General features: G+C 45.5%; 3 long non-coding RNA genes across 3 annotated transcripts; 2 read left to right on the top strand and 1 right to left on the bottom strand.

Annotated features, from left to right (window-relative positions):
• The first annotated feature begins 814 nt into the window (after positions 1 to 814).
• LOC145508622 (uncharacterized) lies at positions 815 to 3,933 on the top strand. The gene is made up of 2 exons (XR_014055483.1): positions 815 to 1,398; positions 3,135 to 3,933. It is a non-coding gene; the product is annotated as an uncharacterized LOC145508622 (long non-coding RNA).
• A 10,069-nt stretch (positions 3,934 to 14,002) lies between these two features.
• Positions 14,003 to 19,291, top strand: LOC145509435 (uncharacterized). The gene is made up of 3 exons (XR_014056084.1): positions 14,003 to 15,237; positions 15,521 to 17,094; positions 17,779 to 19,291. It is a non-coding gene; the product is annotated as an uncharacterized LOC145509435 (long non-coding RNA).
• An 826-nt stretch (positions 19,292 to 20,117) lies between these two features.
• On the bottom strand, positions 20,118 to 23,587 carry LOC145509434 (uncharacterized). Its single transcript, XR_014056083.1, has 2 exons — positions 23,097 to 23,587; positions 20,118 to 22,435 (listed from the first exon to the last, which is right to left on the bottom strand). It is a non-coding gene; the product is annotated as an uncharacterized LOC145509434 (long non-coding RNA).
• Between the last annotated feature and the right edge of the window lie 320 nt (positions 23,588 to 23,907).

Here is a 23,907-nt window from a genome sequence, read left to right as displayed (position 1 = left end):
TTAGAGGAACATACTCCTGCCCATTTGTTTCTAATTGGAAAAGATACATGAGGAAACAGTCACCGACCAAGACCTTGCCTTGGGGCCTATTGCTGCAGAGTTTGGGAGTCTGGATTTCCAGAATGGTTGCTGCGGGACATGGGGCAGGGCCTTATGGGTGGTAGAGCGAGTTTCCTCTGCTTTTAAACAAATATTTAGACATGCTGAAACTCCTCTTTGAAACTCCATCTTCAACTAAATCAGCTAACTATTCTGTGGGTAAACTTTATCATTAATTACAGACAATGGTAATAATTACAGTAATGTTGCGTAGCAACGGAAATAGTAATTTTCATTGTTATAGATTTCAGTACTTTTCACCTATTAAAGTCTACACCAATAGGAAATTTCAAAGCTGCAAGCTGTCTGGCCATCTGGTCAATCTTTCGGTAGTGGTCGCCTGGTTACAACCAAACAGCGTGGACGCCACCAGGACACATTCGGATCGCAGGGCGGAGAAGGCACAGCACCACCACTCCGCACTCGTTCCCTCCGAGTCCGCCGCAGGTTGCATTCCTCTCTCCCAAGCGTCCTCCCGTCCACGCGTGTTCAGAGGCTCTTTCTGGGACTAGAGACCTGCCACGCTCGCGTCTCCCCGGGACTCTCACCGGACGGCCCCGGCCGCTTTCTGCTTCCCAAACATTTGGCGCCTCTGACCACTGAGCCCGAGCAGGCCTTGAGTCGCTCCTTGGGCGACCTCCCTATTCGCCCGCGACGTTCCGTCTTGTCATACGCGCGAGGGGACCTGTGTGTGGGGTCAAGATAACCGCCGAGCGCGCAGGGGGAACAGAAATGACAACAGGAGCTCCCCGCGAAGACGCAGCCCGGCCTCGGACCCCCTCAAAGCCCCCGTGGCAGGCTGCCTCACGAAACTGCAGATTCAATCTTCAGCAAGAGCAGGGTATGCCCAGACCTCTGCGACACCAGGGTTATCGCCGCCAGTGCTGCCGGCCTCTGGAACTCTGCCTTGGCTCTGCCGGCTGAATAGCAGCCCTTGTGAAGGTCGCCGAAGGGAAGGGACGCTCTGAAAGCGGCCGCCAGGGTCGCCCGTCAACCGGGTCGAGCCTCCCCGGAACGAGTCGCCGTCGCCGGCAGGCCGCAGCAGCGCCGGCTGCCCGAACGCCCGAGCTCGTCCCGGGGGCCTCTCCCTCGGAGGGGGCTCCCCGCTCTGGACAGCGCGACGCGGCGACGGGGAGCGGCCCCGGCAGCAGACGAGGGCGGGCGGAGAGCGGGAGGCTGCGGCGCAGAGGCCCTCCCCGCGAGATTGAGGCCGCAGGTCAACCTGGATAAGGGAGATTCTGCAGGGGGCTGGGCTGTGGGACCTGTAAGCTGAAACAATGAAAGTAAAACCGAAAGAAGGCACGGAAGACATTTTATTCTGTAATTTCAGAGTTGAGATGTTACTAAAGTATAAAAAAACAAGGCTCAGAAGCCATAAAGGAAATCACTGAAAACCTGATCACATAATTGGTCTTCACAATTTTAAGCAAATTGCATAACTGGTCTTTACCAAGCAAAGTCAGATGACAAAAAATGTGTGTGGGGGAACATTTGTGCGACTACATGTATATTAAGAATGTCGATATCATCATTACTTAATAACAGAATATTTAGAAAACATAGCAAGGGACCAATTAAGTAAATTTTCAGTGCATTCATGTAACACAAGACTATCAATTTGCTTTTTGGTTTATTGTTTTTTAAATGAGTTAGATCTATAGGTATTGACTTGGAAAGATATCGATGGCAAACTGTTAAATGAAAACAAAGTTTTAGCGCTTCCAGTGGTGCATATCTTTTTAAAGAATGAAGTGGAAAAGTAAAGAGAATAGCTAAAGCTGTTTTAAAAAGCAAGAATCAAGTCTTCCCTATAGCCTGGTGTCTGGACAGAAAGATAAGTGTGCCAGAAACAAAGATGGACAACACTATGTGCTTTTCTGCTCCCTCCTACTATAGTCTTGGGACAGGTAGCTGGCATCTCAGCCCCTCAACCTCTCAGCTCCACTAACACCCACAGCCACTGCAGGCAATCAGAACTCTGACTCTGCAGACCTGGGATCCCCATGTCCACTGTCTCTTCCTTCACATCAGGAGCCTTGAGCAGTTCACTTGGTTTGCCCAATCATCCATGCCCAGAGCTGCTGGCTCTAACATACACCTGTGTAGTCCTTCTCTCCATAAGCTTTGAGCTGATATCCCAAGGGAAGACCATTCCCCTTGCAAAACAGGTATGAACCACGGGGACAACTGGAAGTTTGCACCTGGACCCATTATACAAACTCTGTGTGAACACAACTCCCAAAGACACAAGAGCAACAGAGGCCACTGTGTTGCTTGCATGGCACGGCCATTGCTTACTTGAAGCATCCAGGCTCACTTACGTGGTGGGAAGAAATACGAAGTACACACACGTGCACGCATACACACACACACACATACAAACATAGAGGCACACACATACCCCAGGAGCTAATCTGTACTCCTGCTAGGGCTGGCAATGGTGGGAGCAGAAAAGAGATCATTGTTGCTACTTCTCGGGTCCTGTGTGCTGACACACCCTGGTGGTTTTGCGGATTTCACCGTTGGGGTGTGTGGGCTTGGAGCTTCCTAGTCTGCAGTTTGCTGTCCAGTGCCCTGCACTTTATTCAGTCCACTCTTCCCTTTCTCCTCAATACACAGTCACCATTGAGAAATAAGAATCTGCACACATTGCATTCAAGTTTCAAATATGAACAAAGTTTAAGAACACAGAGAGGAACTGAGTTACTGTGAAGAAGTTAGTGAGGAAATTTTATTTATCTTTTTTGTAGCTATGAAAATGTTCAAATATAGTCTATAAAAGCTTAATATTTTTAAAAATTAGGAAAACAAAATGATTCCTCACTACTCTTTCTTGCCCATCACCCACCTCTGCCCCAGCTTCTGTCACACTGGGCTCACCTGATGACATGCCTGTTCTCCTGCTTTGGAAACTTCTTTCACACTCATCACTATCATCTATGTTCACTACACACCTGAGGCAACTGTAGCCATGGTAAATCAGGGGGTTTTTCTCCAGTGAGCCTGAGGGTTGTATTCTTTTTTTCTTTTAATAGAAACCTCTTACATCTGGTCTCTAAAGTCACAACCTCTATGGATGCTGTAACAAGTGGCTGTGAATGACAGAAAGAGGCTGCTTCCATATCAGTCCCTGAGCTGCCACATGTCCAACAGAGTGGTGGATGTTACTGGCATTAATATTTCCTGGATGGTGTTAGAAGATGCAGGGCAAAAGAAGAAACCAGACAATTTGGCAAGACACAGATCAAACCAGGAATGAGAGCAAGTCTCTCTCATTGTTTCAATGTCAAGAACTCAGCCACCACTGTCCTCTACATTCTCATGCAGGATGGTTGAAACACTGACCAAATAAAGCTGAGGAGATAGAAAGCAATCATGAGATCCAAGCCTGTAAAACACTGCTAGATACTCCAGGCATGAATCTCCCTGATCTTCTGGATGCAACTGCCTGCTGTCATCTTGACTCCCTGCCCCTCCCATGTGGGAATCAGGCAGCTTTGGAGCCTTAACCTTAGTTCTGTCATCCATGGCCTCAGATATGTGGCCAAGCCACTCTGAACCTTTTTAATGGTGGGTGAAACAATCTAAGGGGTCATGTCTTGGTGGAAGGTCAGGCACTCTGGTCACACCAATAAGCCCGTAAACCCCTTGCACAGGAAAGAAGCAGGAGTATGTACATCATAAGTCCCCTGGTGGGTATCACAGTCCCACAGGGCCAACTTGCTCATCAAATACAGAGGAAGTTTAATTTGGGGTGAAATCTAGTCGATACCTTCAGAGACATTGATGAAATACTACATGGATTTCTGTCCTACTAAATATTATTGGCAGAAACATTCATTTCATAATTTTTGCATTGTTGTTGGTCGTTTAGTCACTAAGTCATGTCCGGCTCCTGTGAGCCCATGGAGTGTAGCCCACCAGGCCCCTCTGTCCATGGGATTCTCCAGGCAAGAATACTGGAGTGAGTTGCCATTTCCTGCTCCAGGGGGTCTTCCTCACCCAGGAATTGAACCCAGGTCTCTGCATTGTAGTCAGATTCTTTACCAACTGAGCTACGAGGGAAGTACCAATTTTTGTATAGGAAAGTATTTGTCCTTAAGGAAGAAAAATTAAGCTACATTCTTCATTGAATAAATTTGTGTGACCACTCAAAACATATTTTGACATTTAGTCAATGCTCTCCATCTTCTAAAATGATAAGAAATATATATATATTTTTTTCATTTCACCCTGCTCATCTCCAGGTTTCCCATTTTCCCAGAAGAAAAATGAGTACAAGTCGCACCTACTCTCTTGTCTTTGTAAGAGAGCTCAGGCCTTAAGTGTAAGTTCAGCCCTTGAAATAAACACCTCAGATGATCTAGTGGCCCCAGGAGAATGAGAAGCTGCCCCTAATGTGGTGAGAAACCTTGGGTTCCCTCCCCAACTAATCTCCTGCCAAGCCTCCCTCCCCTCAGGGTTATTGTCCTAAATGATGTCTGTGGGCAGCAGCTGATGTGAAGAGAAGAGGGTGTCCAGGGGACCAGCACCGCCCCATTCTGTCCCCCGGAAGCTCTAATTCTGGGTCTGGCTTCTTTCTTTCTTTGTTTGTTTTACCATGGCAGCTCTTTCCAGCCATCCTAGGACCTCCTTTAGAGGAGTTCTTGAAAGATTTCCCAACCACCATTGGCCTCGTTTGCCACTGCTATACTTCCCTTCTCAAACCAAATTCAGTTCTTTCCAAAAGATTGAGTCCAGGGACTTCCCTGGAGGTGCAGTGGTTAAGAATCCACCTGCCAATGCAGGGGACACAGGTTTGATTTCTGGTCTGGGAAGATCCCACATGCCACAGAGCAACGGAGCCTGTGCACCCCAACTACTGAAGTGTGCACACCCTGGAGCAGGTGCTCCACAACAGGGGAAGCCCCCACAGTGAGAAGCCCAAGTACCACAGTGAAGAAGAGCCTCTGCTGGTCACAATATGGAAAGCTGGTGTGCAGCAGCGATGGCCCAGTGCAGCCAAAAGAAATTAATCAATTAGTTGAGTTTTTAAAAGACTGAGTCCAGCCAAAAAATTTTTTTCTGAATGACATTTCATTTATCTTTATTTTCATTCTTCTTCTGACATTTTGTACCCTATTCTGTTAGATATTTAGAATGCTTACAAAACTCTAGGTCACAGAAAAGGAGGAATTCCCAGTTAGTGTTCAGAGTCTCAAGGAACAGGTATGCATCACCTCTGCTGAATAGTCCAAGGAGATGTGAGGGTAGCGATGAACCAAAACCATCAGCAAACACCAAGAGGAGAGCAGCCCATGGACCCCAGAGCAGCTGTCTGCAGGGCTCACTCAGGGGCAACAGGGGACCTGTAGGCTGGCTGGGCTTCCTGAGCCCCCATACTGCTGCTGAAGGTTGCCATCTTTCAGTGATGCTTCAGACTCCCCATCAGGAACACCAGGCTTGATCTCAGCATTTCTGACTCAGTAAATACCTTCAGGACCCACCCCAAGTCCACCCTCTCCTCCTCTCTCAGGCAGACTGCACTACATGCAGTGCTGGCTAGGTCGCTGATCATACTGGGTGCTAAGGCCAGGGCTGGCTACATAACTCACCACCCGGGGACTCTCAGGGTCATAAGAACTTATCTACTTCCCCATTTAGGGTGAGGAACAGCAGTGGCTGTGACACGCAGGACGTCCCAATAAGGCAAAGGGACAGGCAGAGTCAATGTGAAATGACAGGAGGCCATCTGTGTGGGAAGCTGACCAGGGCAGCATGGCCAGCCCCTCTGTTCAGGGGCAGGCAGATGCCCTTGTCACCAGAAGCAAATTTGAATCAGCCGGGGTCCCAGGGCTGTGACTCACAGCAGGTAATGACTCCAGCTTCTTGGTCCCTGTACCAGGTGGGCACTTGTGAATCTGGGATGGCCAAGGAGAGCCAAGCCAGGTGGAAGGTCAGCCCACGGAGCCTGCAGACCTTGATATCCACTGGGCAGAACACAAACAGAGAGAAGGGCTGACAGGTCAACAACTCTCAATAAGGGGAGACGGCAGGAAGCTTTGGCCTGAGTCTCATTGCTAGGACTTACCTACAAGGTTCAAGACTGACCTGACCATCACTAGCTTCTTTTAAACAGAAGCCCAGGGTTCCTACTATACCCAGTTTCTAATGGGCCAAGGTGAAGATAGAAGAAAATGTTAGCATCATTCCTTCTTGGATTCATTTGCAATTCCATCCAATATTTATTGGACATTCTTACCACTAGTGATAAAGAACAAAAATCTCTCTTTGAGAAGCTCATTCTCTGCTGGTAATACGGAAGGTAATCCCCACCACATGGCAGTGGAGAGTCCATTTGCTCTGCCCAGGAGGCTCAGATGCTTCTTTAAAAGTGAGACTTTTTACCTGGAGGTGGAGGAGCTAGTGTGAGGAACAAGAAAGTTTGTGAAAATGAACCTCATTTCCCCTCTCTCCTCTCAGGTGGTCAGACCACATGGCACCCTGGGCTGTTCTTTGAAATCTCCAGGCACCTCCAGGATTCCCCTGAAACATGCTTCCCTTCCAGTGATAGGTAGCTCATTCCTCCACTGGTTTCAGGCCTTTACTTAAATGCTCCCTCCTTGGGGAGAGTTTCCACACCACACATGGAAAGCACCAGCTCCACCCTTCTCTGTCCACTTGTCCTGCTGTCTCGCTCTCCCTTATTTCTAGTATCTCTGACAGCCTCTAGGGATGGGGCTGTGGGTGAACAGAGATGTGGGGAGAGGGTAGGGTGGTGTCTTCTCCCCACAGGTTTTGCTGGAAAAGAAGCTGTTTTTCTGCAGAGACAAGGCATGGATATAAACTGCAGGTAAATTGAAATTTAAACTGAAGGAATTAATAAATTGAACATTAAGTATGAAAGACAAAAAGCATGAAACCTTTTGGAGCATACATAACAGAATGCTATTATGATGACTAGGGGATGAAGAACTTCTTTAAAAAGCCAAATAAGCTGGTGAGCAAAAGATGGATTAATATGACCATGGTACAAGTAACAACTGCTGCTCATCAAAAGACATCATAAAATGAGGAAAATAACAGCCAGGGAGTGGGAAGTGACATGTTCAACAAGTGTAAAGATCTTTCACCAGTAAATATTTTTTAGAAGTAGATGTCAAAAAGATTAACAGGCATTGCATCAAAGGTAAAACATGGAAGTCCAATGAACATTTAAAATGTGATCAATTTCATTTGTGATAAACTAAACACTAATTAAAATTGCAACAAAACACCATCTTATACCTCACAGTTGAGCAAACATTTATGAGTGACTAGGAGAAGGCAATGGCAACCCACTCCAGTACTCTTGCCTGGAAAATCCCATGGACGGAGGAGCCTGGTAGGCTTCAGTCCATAGGGTCGCTAAGAGTCGGACACGACTGAGCGACTTCACTTTCACTTTTCACTTTCATGCATTGGAGAAGGAAATGGCAACCCACTCCAGTGTTCTTGCCTGGAGAATCCCAGGGACGGCAGAGCCTGGTGGGCTGCTGTCTATGGGGTCGCACAGAGTCGGACACGACTGAAGCGACTTAGCAGCAGCAGCAGCATGAAAATGTTGACTCAGATGTGGAACAGAAGAAGTTGTCATTCCTCACTAATTGGAACATCAACTGTCATGACAGTACAACTGGACAAGTGCACACCCTTGGTTTCATTAATTCCTACCCAGCTCATAAAGTAGATATGTGTGAATCATATTCTTAACAGCAAAGAGCTGTAAACAATTCCAATATCCAGTAACAATAGAATGGATAGATTGTGGTACATTTAAAGTATGGACTACTATATAGCAGTAAAACTAATTCAATGGCATGCATACAAATGGATGAACCTCAGAAACTGATACCACACACACAATAAATATTATGTCACAAAAGGATAATGATTTGGATTCTACTTACATAAAGGACCAAAACAGGAAGAGCCTATGTACTGTTTAGGAACTCATATGCATGTGCAAATCTCAAATAAAAGGCAGGTAATGTCATAGAATTGAGATATATAGAAAAATTAGAATTTTTAAAAATGAAAGTGGGTGTTGAGAACATGAGAATTTGCTTTACTATTATTCTACAAATCATGTACTTAAATTACCTACAAGCCTTTCTTTGTATAATCTATTTCTCAGTAAGATTTGTGCCACACATCAAAATAAATTCCAAGTGACATTTAATATAAAATTTGATACCACAAACCTGAAGAATTAAAGTATAAATATGTATGCAATCTTGAGATGGGAAGACCTGAATAGTAAAATATAAATATGTATGCAATCTTGAGATGGGGAAGACCTTGATAAACTCTTATGGACTGGGTTGTGTTCCCCCCGGTAGATGTGTTGAAGTTCTAACCTGCAGAGATTCAGAATGTGACTGTATCTGCAGACAGAGTTTTTAAAGAGGTAAATAAATTGAGGCCTTTAAGTTGTGCCCTAATCCAATATGACTCTTGTCCCTGTACAAAAAGGAAATTGAACATAGAAAGAAACCCCAGGGATAGGTGCACACAGAGGAAGGGGAAAGTGAGGACCCAGAGGGTGCAAACCAAGGGTGTGCAGAGAAAGTGGTTGTCTGCAAGTCAAGGAGCAAGTCCTCAGGAAAATCAACCCCAACCACACTATGATCTTGAATGTCCAGCCTCTGGAGCTGTAAGAAAACAAATGTCTGTTGTCCAAGCTTCTGGGAATATGCTATTTTGTCATGGTAGCCCCAGCAAACTAATATATAAGCATTACACTGAATGCCAAACTACATAGAAAAGTCTTCGTGGGTTTTACTACAACACTGCTAAACACTTACATGTCAAAAAATAAAAGGAAAATTACAAACTCAGAAAACTAGAATGCATTTGACAGAAGTCTGACATTACCAATAAATAGCTCCTACAGGTGTGTAATAGAACAAGTAATCTAGTAAAATGTTTGGCAAGATACAGAAGCTGAAATGTTCATATAAAGAAATACAAATGCTTGTTAGAAAATAGAATAAAAAAGTAACTTCCATCAACAAATTAAGGCTGAGATATTATTTTGTCTTCTATTAAGAGACAAGAGCCTCATAAAATAATAGCACACACATTTAACAAAGATTGTAGCTATCATCCTTAGCAGATCTAAGTATTCAACATTCCTTCTTGTTTGGTCTTTTGACAGTACATACAGACCAAAAAGCTGTAAAAATGATTTATGTTTGACATGGAAATTTTAAGTCTCACTTCTGGGAATTTATACCAAGTGATTGCTGCTGCTGCTGCTGCTGCTGCTGCTAAGTCGCTTCAGTCGTGTCTGACTCTGTGCGACCCCATAGACGGCAGCCCACCAGGCTCCACCGTCCCTGGGATTCTCCAGGCAAGAACACTGGAGTGGGTTGCCGTTTCCTTCTCCAGTGCATGAAAGGGAAAAGTGAAAGTGAAGTCACTCAGTCATCCGACTCTTAGCGGCCCCATGGACTGTAGCCTACCAGGCTCCTCCGTCCATGGGATTTTCCAGGCAAGAGTACTGGAGTGGGGTGCCATTGCCTTCTCCGACCAAGTGATTAGGTAAATATTTTGACTATTTTACTTTATAATCTTTACTCTCAACATAAGGATTTTGTTAAACAAAGTATAGCAACTTTCACACCATTGAAATGTTTAAATTGGAAAGGAAATAAACCAAAGTATGAAGTGAGATCATCTCTGATAGGTAGATTTTCTGAATTGTATACAGGTAAATTTAAATGTCATCTTTCATAGTCACCAATATTTTTCAAAGTTTGCTACAATAAAATATAGATTGCTTTGATAATAATGTGGTGGTGGTTTAGTTGCTAAATTGTGTCTGACTCTTTGTGAACCCATGAACTGTAGCCCACCAGGCTCCTCTGTCCATGGATTTCCCAGGCAAGAACGCTGGAGTGGGCTGCCATTTCCTTCTCCAGGGGATCTTCCTGACTCAGGGAGTGAACCCATATCTCCTGCACTGCAGGCAGATTTATTACAGCTGAGCCTCCAGAGAAGCCCAAGTATCTATAAAGTCACTTCAAAAGAAACATGAAAGCAATTGCTGAGGCCATCTGAGTAGAATGGGATGTGGACCTCCCATGGGTCTGAGGGCCCAGGAACAGGACTCATCTGCATTTGAATGTTGGTTGCTCTCACTTGCTCTGTAATCTTGGCTGGGTTTCTAAAAGCACCAAAGTCTGAATTTTGTCAGCTGCCTCAGAACCTTGTTTCCTGAACTCAAACGGCTCAGAGTGGGCACAGAGAAAGGCTGCTTCTCACCAACTCCTCCAACCTTGTACAGTGAAAAGTAGATTTTTTAAGTTGAGAGGAATAAGGTCTTTTTGAATCAGTGGTGATGCAGAAGTAGAAACAGGCCAGAGAGATGGAAAGTATCCAAAGCAGGACCAGAATCCAAAGGATGCGAAGCATGATCACCCTGTTCTCAGTATCATTAATCATTCCCTGGGATTATTAGGGATTGCTAGCTACCCTCACTATGCGAAGGTACACTCACTATGCTAGCTACCCTCACAGATGTGAAGAACTGATTCATTGGAAAAGACCCTGATGCTGGGAAAGACCGAAGGCAGGAGGAGAGGGGGACGACAGAGGATGAGATGGTTGGATGGCATCACTGACTCAATGGACATGAGTTTGAGTAAACTTCGGAAGTTGGTAATGGACAGGGAGGCCTGGGATGCTGCAGTCCATGGGGTAACAGAGAGTTGGACATGACTGAGTGCCGGAGTCCAGCTCCAGCAGCCAGGGAATCGGCCTGAAGGGATGAGTGGTGTTGGCGGAGAATGATGCAGCCTCTGACTCAAAGTGCAGGCCTGCCTGTTTATTTTAAGCATCAGATTTTCTTTTATACTTTTACAAAAGCATTAGGTCAGAGGTTTGACATCTTCAGTTCCCCCTCACCCAGATTTACTGTCTTCATAAATCATTGTTGCCCTTCAGAATTCCCTCTTAAGTGTCCTTGTGATTACATTGTAACTCATGTTTGTCTCTGGGCTGCATACCACATTCCTCAGTTTATTTCTTATCTTTCTAAATCCTGCTAGCCCCTAGTATCCTAAGCTCATTATCTCCTAAAAAGGCTTCTAGCTATTAGTATCTCTAAAATTCCTAGTCTCTATAAACTATAGTAAAATATGCCAACACTACAACATTCCTTAAACTTTTAGCTTCTAACTATTCTTAATTATTCCTAAACCCTAAATCAGCAAACTTCTTTTGCCATAAACATTTCCCTCACAGGCAGGTCTCATATAACAATCTTTCCCATGGCCTCAAGCTGCGGCGTATGTCCTCATCCTGGAACATTCTTTGTAAAGATCCTTGAACAAATGTCAATAGTTAACTTTATGGATTATTTCCTGGGCATAACTGCAGAAGGCTTTGTGCTTTCTCATGCTCCTTGCAAGAACAATAAGCACCTTAACATTCTTTTCAGCCAACTCAACCGAAGGAAGGAAAGGACAAGTCAGAGTCAGAAGACCTAACTCCCTCATCCTGGGAACATGCCTGCGGGATGAGGAGAGGGGGTTGGGGCCGTGCCTCCATTTTGTCAGTAATGGCTAACACGGCTCCCGACAACTGAGCGACTGAACTGAACTGAGCTACCCTCATATAAGTGCCAATATATGTATTATCTCATGTAATTTTCCACACAGCTCTATCAGCTCTATGATGTAATAGGATTGCCATCTACACTCTAGAAGTAAAGAAACAGGTGATTGAAGACATTAGGTGTCTTGTCTAAAATCACACAAGTAGACAGGGGTAGCGATAGGATGTGGATGTTTGTGTAACTTAGAGCCAGCTTGTGTACATCCGATCAGCATCCCTGTTTCTAAGTGTATTCGCCCCAACTCACACAAGCACAATTTACTTCAGGTTTGTGGACTGAGAATGACCGGCTTCTTACCTAAGCATTGACAACATATTGTTGTCACTTTCAACTAGGTATCAGAAGAAAGAGGAAGATGCAAAACTAAGTTTACATGAAACACGTTGCAATATCAGGTCATTTTTTCCCCCTGGTTAATGTTTTCTTCTTCCAGTGGCGATCCCCCCTGGTTCTGGATGCTCATCTTTGTGAGACGGCGCTCAGCTGGTGGTGAAGATGCAGGTGCAAGGCCCCAGGAGCCTCCTTGGGCATCTCCCTCTCAGTTCAGCTGTCTCCAGAGCATCTCCAGATCTAAGTGAGATTTTGAGCACAGCACTCCCAGCTGTTTCCCTGAGGCTCCTCTGCTCGAAGTCCCTTCCTGACCCTGGGGAGGGCCTTTCATTTCTACCCACATCTTCCCTTCCCTCTTTCTCAGGAGAGTGGCTTCTGAATTGCTTTTCAGAGGATATGTATTATCAAATTACCTTTCCTCATTCTAACTCCCTGATACAAAGAAATTCTTCCTACCAGTGGGGGCAGCGGGGGGGGGGGGGGGGGCATGTATCTTTAAAAAAGATACATTTTTTAAAGAAAAAAATTTATAGGGCCCATGTATCTTTAAAAAAGATACATTTCCCTACCCGGATTCATTTCTTACTGCTGGTATAACAAATGAGCACAAGTTCCTTTTCTCATCCGTATGAAGAGAGGTCCAATATAGATCTCACTGTGCAGACACGGAGGTGTCAGCGGGGCTGGGTTCCTTCTGGAGGATCTGAGGGTCTGTTCTTTCTAGGCGTCACCGCACGGCTCGCTTGTGGCCCAGCAGCCACTTCAGTCCCGCTGTGGCTCATGTCCTCACATCTCCTTCACCAACTGTGACCCTTCTAACTCCCTCTTTGACTTCTGAGGACCCTTGGGACTACATTGCACCCACACCAGTAACCCAGAAGGGCCTCCCAGGTGTAGAGTCTTTCTTTAACCACACCCACACAAGTCCCTTTCGCCATGTGAGTTAACGTGTCACAGGTTCTGGGGACTAGGACCCGGACATCTTTTGTGGGAAGGGGAACTGTTGATGACACTACTCTTTCTGCAAACTTGAAAGAAAATTACTTTAAACAATTGCAAAGTACCTTCACAACAGCTCAGAGTATAATCACCTACTAAAATATGATATACAGATAATAAAACAATTGGGTCATAATGTGGGTCACAATAAACAAGCCTAGAAGAATGCTTTCCTAATTTTTCACCAGCAAGAAACAACAATCAGACTGTATTTGGGTGACACCTGTCAGGGTCGTTTCCTAAAGCATGAGGTTGGGGAGGCTGGGTGGGGTCTGCACAGACAGGGCTGAGCCAGGAGAGGTCCCCGGTGAACACAGGCACAGAATCCAAGGGACAGCTAGGCCTCTGCAGGGTTCAGGCAGGAGGAGCCCCAGACATTAGGGTGGGAGCTGGGTGGGCAGGATGTGGCTGTGGATGTGGGGGTCCCTGAGATGACGAGTCTTCTCACCACCTATTTGTGCAAGTGCCCCACCCTCTTTAATTCCTAGTTACCCCGTGATGTCCTGGTCTATAGCGTCCATTCAACACAAAAGCACAACGTATTAACAGCAGCGTGGCAGGGACTGCAGAGGGAGGTTCGGATCACTGAGATCAAGAGGCACGTGAGAAACAGAGCACCGCCGCTGAGCCCAGAGCCCCGGGAGACTCCTCCCGCCCCTCCCCTCGGTGATCCCCATCCCCGGAGCTTCCTGCTCCGGTCCTCTGCTGGGAAGGGCCCGGGCGCCGGCACGTCTGAGCCCTGGGCCCCGCGACCGAGCTCGGGGACAGGCCACGCGCGCCCCTTCTCCCGGTCCTCTGCCCTCAAGTTCCCGCGGCTGCGCCCGAGGCCCCAGGTCGGGCCCAGGGAGCCGAGCTGGCTGGGGACGCTCGGCCCCGTCGGTGGCCACGTGCGGGGAGCTGGTGCGGTGTCTGCTCGCGGGGCTGAGCCGGGTCGGTTGGAAGCCCTTAGCCCGGCAGAGAAGCTGCTGTGCCGCCGGCGGGGCCCCGGTGTCCGCCGCCTCCCCCGCCCACGGAGGATGGGGACCGTCTCCGGGGCCCGGAGGCCGCCCTGCTCTCTCCTCGCCGCCTCCCGGCTTCTCGGGGCGCACCCGGCTCCCGGGTTCCCGCGCCCGCCGCGGTGGCCAGGGGCCCGGAGCTCCTGCGGGGAAGGGACCGCGGATCCCGCCCGGCCCCGGGCCCTCCGTGCGCGTCGCTTGCCCCGCGGGCGCGGCTTCCCGGAGCGGCCGGCCGAGCGGCGGCCCCAGCCGGGGAGACGCGGCCGCCGGAGGTGCCATCGGGCGGGGACGCGGGGCCGCCTCCGCTCCTGGCTTCTCCGGGCACCCCGTCTGCAGCCCGACGGCCGGGGGGACACAGCGCGAGGCCGCTTGAAAAAGCCGTGTGAAAGGGCCCAGATCTCCGTGTGAAAGGGCCCAGATATCCCGCCATGGGCGGAAGAAATGTTCTTTATAAATGTTTCGTAGAAGGCGTTCTTTCCCCTGTCGAAATAAGACAGTTGGTGATTTGAAACGCCACCGTCACCCACACTGTTGGCTGTGAGCCTGAAGGGCAGGTCTCAGTCCCAACCCCCTTTGGGTGCGCGGAGCACAGAACAGCTGCCCGACTCCGCTGGTCATCAGCCGTCAGAGAGTCAGACTCTCAGAGCTGGACTCTAGCTCTGGGGCTGGGGCTGCAAAGGCTGCTTCTGTCCCTCTGGGAACCTCAGTAGGTACTGATGACTTGCTGGGTGAGAACTGTGGCCGGCAAGTAACTGCTGCTCAAAACTCGATGGGCGCCCAGCGTGCAGCAGGAAAGGGGCTACCAGACAGGACAGCTTCACTCCCTGCTGGAGGCCAGGGACACTAAGATGAGGTTGTTGCAGCAAAGATAGAAATGAAGTGTTTCTTTTCCTGAGAACAAGGAAAGTAAACAGTGAAGAGACTAGAGAAGAAACATGACCGGTCGTCAAAGAGTTAATCACTCCTAGTTTTACTTGAAGTGTTACTAACCTGTAGTGTCTGTTACTAGGAGTCCCCTAATTCTATGTAATTTACATCCTGTACCACATTTTTGCTCTCCCTGCACTCTCTTGCAGCAAGTCACCCCTTAGAGCTGTTTGCATTCTGGAAAGAAAGTGGCAGGCTGATGGACCCAGGAGACCCAGGCTGTATACAGTCTCTCAGTTCCCCCAGGTGGGGGACAGGGCACTGCTCTTGGGGTGCTAGCCTGTTGTGTGCTCCCCTTGGCCAGCTGAGGAGAAAAGCCATCTGTTTCCTCCAAAATTCCTCCTCCATATTTTTTAATTTGCATTGGTGGGCAGAGAAAAGCAAGATTTTGGCAGTAACAAGGTGGCCATGCATGAGCGGGGATGGGGGTGTGTGGGATGGGGGTGGGAGGGAGCATCCTGGGGGAGGACTTGAACCCCTCACACTTTGGGCAACTTTTGGTAATTTGGTTTTTGTTTTTTGTTTATAGGTTTCATAGTTTCAGCAATAGGACAATCACTTTGTTTTGGAATGAAATGGTATGGACCTAACAGAAGCAGAAGATATTAAGAAGAGGTGGCAAGAATACACAGAAGAACTGTACAAAAAAGATCTTCATGACCCAGATAATCACGATGGTATGATCACTCACACTCACCTAGAACCAGACATCCTGGAATGTGAAGTCAAGTGAGCCTTAGAAAGCATCACTACGAACAAAGCTAGTGGGGGTGATGGAATTCCAGTAGAGCTATTTCAAATCCTAAAATAGGATGCTGTGAAAGTGCTGCACTCAATATGCCAGCAAATTTGGAAAACTCAGCAGTGGCCACAGGACTGGAAAAGGTCAGTTTTCATTCCAATCCCAAAGAAAGGCAATGCCAAAGAATGCTCAAACTACCACACAATTGCACTCATATCACATGCTAGTCAAGAAATGCTCAAAATTCTCCAAGCCAGGCTTCAGAAATACATGAACCACGAACTTCCAGATGTTCAAGCTGGTTTTAGAAAAGGCAGAGGAACCAGAGATCAAACTGTCAACAACCGTTGGACCATCAAAAAAGCAAGAGAGTTCCAGAAAAACATCTATTTCTGCTTTATTGACTATGCCTTTGACTGTGTGGATCACAATAAACTGTGGAAAATTCTGAAAGAGATGGGAATACCAGGTTACCTGATCTGCCTCTTGAGAAATCTGTATGCAGGTCAGGAAGCAACAGTTAGAACTGGACATGGAACAACAGACTGGTTCCAAATAAGAAAAGAAGTATGTCAAGGCTGAATGTTGTTACCCTGCTTAATCAACTTGTATGCAGAGTACATCATGAGAAACGCTGGGCTGGAGGAAGCACAAGATGGAATCAAGATTGCTGGAAGAAATATCAATAACCTCAGATATGCAGATGACACCACACTTATGGCAGAAAGTGAAGAAGAACTAAAGAGCCTCTTGATGAAAGTGAAAGAGGAGAGTGAAAAGGTTGGCTTAAAGCTCAACATTTAGAAAACTAAGATCATGTCATCATCACTTCATGGCAAAATACATGGGGAAACAGTGGAAGCAGTGGCTGATTTTATTTTGGGGGGATCCAAAATCACTGCAAATGGTGATTGCAGCTATGAAATTAAAAGACACTTACTCCTCGGAAAGAAAGTTATGAGCAACCTAGACAGGAGTTAAAAAGCAGAGACATTACTTTGTCAACAAAGTCAAGTCTAGTCAAGGCTATGGTTTTTCCAGTAGTCACGTATGGATGTGAGAGTTGGACTATAAAGAAAGCTGAGCATCGTAGAATTGATGCTTTTGAACTGTGGTGTTGGAGAAGACTCTTGAGAGTCCCTTGGAGTGCAAGGAGATCCAATCAGTCCATCCTAAAGGTGATCAGTCCTGGGTGTTCATTGGAAGGACTGATGTTGAAGTTGAAGCTCTAATACTTTGGCCACCTGATGTGAAGAGCTGACTCATTTGAAAAGACCCTGATGCTGGGAAATATTGAAGGCAGGAGGAGAAGGGGATGACAACAGATGAGATGGTTGGATGGCATCACTGACTCAATGGATGTGAGTTTGGGTAAACTTTGGGAGTTGATGATGGACAGGAAGGCCCAGTGTGCTGTGGTTCATGGGGTCACGAAGAGTCGGACATGACTGAGTGACTGTACTGAACTGAACTGAACGAGTGGGAGATTCCGCTATAACTGGATAGAATAGGCCATTGCATCTTACATCCCATGGGCCAAATTCCTCTCCCAGCTTGTGCTGCTAGGACCTGAAAGCTAAAAATGGTTTCTATATCTTTGAATGGTTGAAAATAATTCTTAAGAATAGTATTTGCAGCATGAAAATTATATTCGTTATATTCAGATTTCATTGTCTATAAGTAATGCTTTATTGAGACAGGCTCTTTTATGTACCTTTTATCTGTGGTGCTTCTTGGATACAATGACTGAACTGAGTAGATGCAACAGATGTCATATGGCAAAGCTAAAATATTTACTTACTCTCTGGATCTTTATAGAAGTTTGCCAACCTCCGCTCTGGTTTTTTTTTTTTTTTTTTTGGCACATATGCGGAGAGTTATACTTTAGAAACAGTTACATTGTGAATTTTGTTCTTTGAAACAAATAGCCTGTAGGTAGATGTAAAACTGGTTACATTACTCTCAGTATCAGTTAGAATAAACACTGTGCCTGTGTACTCAGTTGCTACTCAGTTGCTAAGTTGTGTCTCTTTGTGACCCTATAGACTGCAGATTGCCAGGCTCCTCTGTCAATGGAATTTTCCAAGCAAGAATACTAGAGTGGGTTATCAGTTCCTCCTCCAGGAGATCTTCCCAACCCAGGGATTGAACCGGTGTCTCCTGCTTCTCCTGCATTGGCAACTGTATTCTCTACCCCCGAGTCACCAAGGAAGTCCAGAATACTGATTCACAATTATTCTTGTACCAAAGAAGGGGATCCACCTGCTGCCTTCTTTTTTTCAATCTAAGAAATAATCACAAAACAGTGTTAGCAAAATCTAGCACCTATCTGAATGAACATCAACTGCACAAACTGCTACATACTTCTGAGCCTCAAAATGGGGCGTTGTCAGCCACAAAATTATTTCATTTGAATTTTGGTTTGGCTACATCCCTCGGCTATGGCAATGCTTACCAATGTCAATTGACCATGGAGAATTTTTTAAATAATCATTTTCTAACAGAAAACTATCAACAGTTAATGCATCATTGTCAATAAATTGCACTAGAGTAAAACAAACTAGAAAAACAATCACAATGATGAAGCAATTAATATGCAATTTACACATGAATATTAAAAATGTATAACAACAAAAATAATCACTTATTTATTTGCTGTTATTAAATATAAATGCATATTATGCAACTTACAGCTTTCTGGCATCTGGTTAACCATTTCTTTCTTAAAATGGTATTAGTCCATAATAACAATACATTCTTAGATTTTTATTTTGTATTTATAAATGCATTTGTTTGAATTTATTAACAGTGCATATAGTCCCAATGCAACTCTATATAATACATAATACGTTGGAAAATTCTGGTTTATATGATTACAAATTGTTATTTTGGATGGTTTGGGATTATCCAAAACAATTAGAAAGAAATCAAGAGCTCAATATAAAGAACAAAATAGCAATTGTCTTGTCTGGTATCCTTTAAAAGGGTAGCCCATCGAATTTCAGATAAAATGGAAAATGAAAAGAATTTGAAGAAGTATGTACCGCAGATTTTCTACCCATATAAAAATTGTTAATGAGTTTCAAACATATAGTTTTGAATTCTAATAATTTTGAAAGGACTTATTTTGGAATATAGTGAGCAGCAAACCTGGATCTGAGGAAAGGAAATCCAGCTTTACTCTCCTAGTTCATGCAGAATCTTTTTTTTTCAAAATTCAGAATTTTATAAAATATTTTAATAACCAGTCTTTCTAAAAATATTTAGCCTTTCAAATTTCCAGAACTGAGAATGTTTTAAATGTCCATTTTATTTTATGAAGTGTCAACTTTTTATTGGAGACCAGTAGTGATATTTTGTAACTATACAATGCATGACCACATCGATTTTTTACGTCAAAATTTTTATTTTGCCGTTTATTTGTATTGCCTGCATTAGAATATAGTTTTATGAAGAGAAAAGCATTGTATTATTTACAGTTTAATCCTCAAACAATCCAAGTTCTGAAACGTTGGAAGTTCTGAGTAAATATTTATTACTAATTAAAACGTTGATAAATGAGCGAATAAAGTGATTTAGATTTTTTTTTTTCTTGCACGAATCCTTTACACCATTAATTCCTGAGTTATATTTTCCCTTTAGGATTGGGTGGTTGTTACAGCGTCCCTCCCTTCCTTGCTTGCTTGCTTGGGCGTGTGTGGGTGTGGGTGTGGGTACACGCACACAGGAGCACAGACACACAGTAGTGTTGCAGCCAATATCATAGGCTTTTTACACCCTAGAACTTCATTTCTCAACCCATTAGACTTCAGTGAACCCCAGAGTTATAATGAATATTTTGATCAGTAAAAAAGTAACGAACTGGAAAAGGGACAGAAATAATCATGCAGCTCCCGTGTGCTACCTAGCTGGCCTTCTTGCACATTTAATTGACAAAATAGACATTGTCTCTATGCTGATCTTTCTCCTAGTAGTTTTTTTTTAGTACTATTTGTCTAGATCAAAGGGTAGATCTTTCAAGTGTAGACTTACCAGTGGCTGTCTGAGGGATCTCCTTTGTGTTTACATAAATTAGTATATGCACCTCTTGTCATCCTAACACATTGTGAAAGTAGAATTCTTTTCATGTCTGCAAAGCTCTTCCATTTGCTAAGTCCTAAAGATACCTGTCTATTCTTGGTGAAAAAAACAAAGAAATCCTTGGCTACAAAATGCTGAGGTAGGGATTAAACGAGTCTTGACTCTGAATTCTTGAGATTTTCCTGTCCAGGTACCGACAATTACTCATCTTTCTTTAAATATAATTAATGTATAAGTCTTTCTAAAAGTCATATGGGAAATATTAAATGAAAATAAAATAATGGAATTAGTGGAAACATCAAAGTTTAATCACAAAACATGTATTTATTTATCTTTGTTGCCATTCATTCCAGACATGTATACACATATTTGGGTACTAATATAAGAGTTAACACACATCATATTATGTTCTACATTTTCAGTTAACATTCAGTGTTATTTCCTGATTGATCCTAGTCTTTGTAATTATGATTTCAACTAGGGTGAAAGAGTATTAACAGAAAACTGGCCCATTCTTACTCACCACAATATTTCCTAATTTTGAATGACACATACCCACTCAATAGTGCATACATATTTGTCAATACCGATCTACTGAAGCAGGTCTGTTACTTGATACTGAATAGTGCTTTCAGAATTTCTCAAAACACTTCACTGGCTACCTCTTTATGCTGCATATTAAATAATAAGACAATTGCTGAAGGAGTTAATTCTTCTCTCAATTGCATACTAACACATTCTTTTCAGAGTATTTTCCTGGCATGAGTTTTCTGATGTGAGAAGGACATGAAGGATTTTGCACATTGTCTTTAGAATTGACATCTCCTCTGTGTGAGGGCTTTCTTGTTCTCCCAGGAGTAAGGACTCACTGAAGAATTTCCTTCCTTCATTACACTGAGTCTATTTTATTTAGTGTGAATTTTCTTGTCGTACAAGGGCTGGCTCTATTAGTAATGGGATTCGTATATTGATATCCCTGGATTTCTTCTATGGTGATAATTATCTGATGTATCCAAAAGGGCTCTCCTCCTGGTAAAGCTGGTGCTGCCTTCTCCACTGTGTCAGAAATGCAGCCACTCTCTGTGTGTGCTGAGGCTGGAGTCCCAGCTGAAGGTGCTTCCACCATGATTGCAGGATTAGGGTTTCTCTCCATATGTGTTTCCTGGTGGTTTAAAAGGGATAACTTCTAGCTGAAGTCTTTATATCATTGATTACAGACACAGGGTTACTACTTGATTTGAATTCTCTGGTGTTTGTTAATGTAGGAGCTCTGGGTACAGGCCACACTACATGAGTTCCAGCCCTAGGGTGACCCCCTGTGGGTTCTCTAGTGCATATAAATGTGATGTGCATGTGTGCTCAGTCACCCAGTTGTGTCCAGCTCTTGGGGAGCCAATGGACGGTAGCCTGCCAGGCTCTTCTGTTCATGGGATTCTCCAGGCAACAGTATGGTATGGGTTGCCATTTCCTTCTCCAGGGCATCTTCTTGATCAGGGATTGGACCTATATCTCCTGCATCTTCTGCATTGGCAGACAGATTCTTTACCACTGAACCACCTGGGAAGCCCATATAAATGTGACAGCTGCATCTAAAGGCTCTTCCACATTCACTGCATTTATAGGATTTCTTCACTGCAACCTCCCACCTGATGAACAAGCTTATAGCTTTGACTAAATGCTTATCCATATAAACAACATTCATGTGGCTTCTCTCCTGTGTGAGTGTATCTAATACAGCAAAGGGATCAGTGGTCACTGAATCTTCCACAGTGATTCCAAACATAGGGCTTCTCTCCCATGTGAGTTTATTGGTGTGAATAAAAGTTGGCTCTCTGGCTGGAGTATCTCCTGTGTGCATTACTTTTACAAGGATCTCTAGTTGTGTCACGCTGGCTCCAGAACACATGGGCTTCAGCAGTTGTGGCCCAAGAGCTTAGTTGCTCCATGGCATGTGGGAACTTAGTTTCCTGGCCATGTCCCCTGCATTGCAAAGTGGATTTGTAACCACTGGAACACTAGGGAAGTCTCTATCTAGCAATGCTTTAAAAGATGGGATTCTCACATCTACTTTCTCTTTCCACAGCTGTATCTGCTTGGTTTTCAGACTGTCCCTGCACGAGGATGCAGAGGAAATGAAGTGGTGGCTGAGTTCCTGATAATGAAGCGAGTGAGAAGAAACTGACTTTGCCTCATGAATTGATCCATCATTTGCCAATTGGTCAGGTTTCTCCTTTTGGGCGCAGATTTTCTAAGTGCACCCAGGAAATAGTAATGCCATTTTTATTCACTGCCCTATTATGCATAAGGCAGGTCAGGAACCAAAGTAGAAATAATCTCTCCCCAACATTTACACTCAGTTGTTCCAGATCTCACTAAGAATGTGACTTCACAGATGAAAGAGGGGGTTTTTTTTTTTTTGTTTGTTCTTATTTTTAAAGTTCATCACTTGGGCTTAGTGGAGAAATCATTTTCTGCTTCGTCATGTTAGTGGGCACAATGGACTTAGGAATGTGATGAACACAAGGGGTGGAGAATGATTCAGAACAGGTGTCTCCCGATCAGTGGGAAGGCAGGTGTTTCATCAGGTGGGCCGTGTGTCATAGGTGCTGGGCGGTAGGTTCCCTGAGAGAGAACAATGAAGAATGACTTGTTTTTCCTAATTTTAAAAATATTAACTTTTTATAGTCTACTAATAAATATTTTTTATGGCTTCAAAAAGAATAAGTTCCTTAGCAAACTTGTCCACATAAGCGTTTTCCTTTGTGTTCTTAACCTTTGTTCAAATTAGAAAGTTGAATGTAATGTCTGCAGATTCTTATTTTCTGAATTGTAACTGTGTATTGAGGAAAAGGGTTATAGGAGACAGAACAAAATGTAGGGCACTGGACATCAAACGACAGATTCGGGAGCTCCAAGCCCTCACCACCCCGCCCCCACAGTGAGATGAAGAAAACAGCCAGGATCTGTCTGAGTGAGCTGGGGGATCCTAGAAGTGCAACAATGGGCTTTCTGCTCCCATCAATGCCAGTCCTGTTACGTGTTGCTATTAGACCCGTGTGTGTGTGTGTGTGTGTGTGTGCGCGCGCGCGCATGTGCAGGTATGTGTGTCTTTCTTTCTCCTTCCTGACACCCCTGGACTTGTCGAGTGTGCTTCAGTGTTTTATGAAAGTAATGCCATGTGATGGTAAAGAGCTTGCCTCAGTCTCATCTTCCCAAGTTGAACGTACAAAGTTTTTGTAATAGATCCAGATACAAAGGCTCGATTTATCCCCGTGGCTCACACCTGCAATGGGCTGGGAGTGTCCTTCCCTCGGGAAAGCAGCTCTAGGTCTGGAAGAGAAGAGCCGTGCGGTTGTCGGGGGGACATGGGCGATTGGGGCAAACTAGCGAATTACTAGGGGCTCCTGAAAACGAGGGAAGAAACTGAGGACAGAAGGAAGCTGGGTCTCCAGTGTTCTTCACAAAGCATAAGGAAGTCATCCCCGTCGCGGCAGCCTCGTACCCGAATCTTCCAGCCCGGTCCGCTGCTGGGGCCGCGCCGCGCGGGGCCGAGCCAGCAGCGCGCTCTGGGCCGCACACTCCGGAGGAGCTCGGGTTTTGGGCGGCCGGCGATCCGGAGCCGTCCCGCGGGGGTTCGCGGCGGTTGTCGGGAGCCTCTGGCGGTCACTATTGTACCGCTCCTTCCCTCCGGAGTTCCGGCGGCTTCTGCGAGGCTGACTCGGCCGCCAGGGCCGGGAGAGCCCCGGGCAGTAGCGGCGCTGACCGCCTCGTCCTGGCGGGGCCGCGGGGACGCTCGCTCTCTGCAGACGGAACACAGAGCTCTGTGGTCCGCCGGCGCCGCGCTCCCTGGGCGAGGAGAGCTGGTCGGGGCGGACAGCCCAGCAGGGCCTGACGCCCTCCTGCCGCGGAGACGCTTCGTCCTGCAGCCTCTTCGGGAGGGTCTTTCCTTGCCCGGCGTCGTCCGTGTGTTTCCACCGGGCGGGGCGTCCTCGCCGCCTTGGGGCCCCGGGTCCGCCCGGTGCAGGCGTGCCCGTGGGGTTGCTCAAGGCCGCTTCAGTTGCTCCATGTTCTCCGCGATGCGTTTGTGCTGTGCT

This window comes from Giraffa tippelskirchi, chromosome 6 (genome assembly GCF_054371585.1).
Source record: "Giraffa tippelskirchi isolate mGirTip1 chromosome 6, T2T-mGirTip1v1.2.pri, whole genome shotgun sequence".
NCBI classification, from domain to species: Eukaryota; Metazoa; Chordata; class Mammalia; order Artiodactyla; family Giraffidae; genus Giraffa; species Giraffa tippelskirchi.
This window is presented reverse-complemented; position numbering and strand designations above follow the sequence as displayed.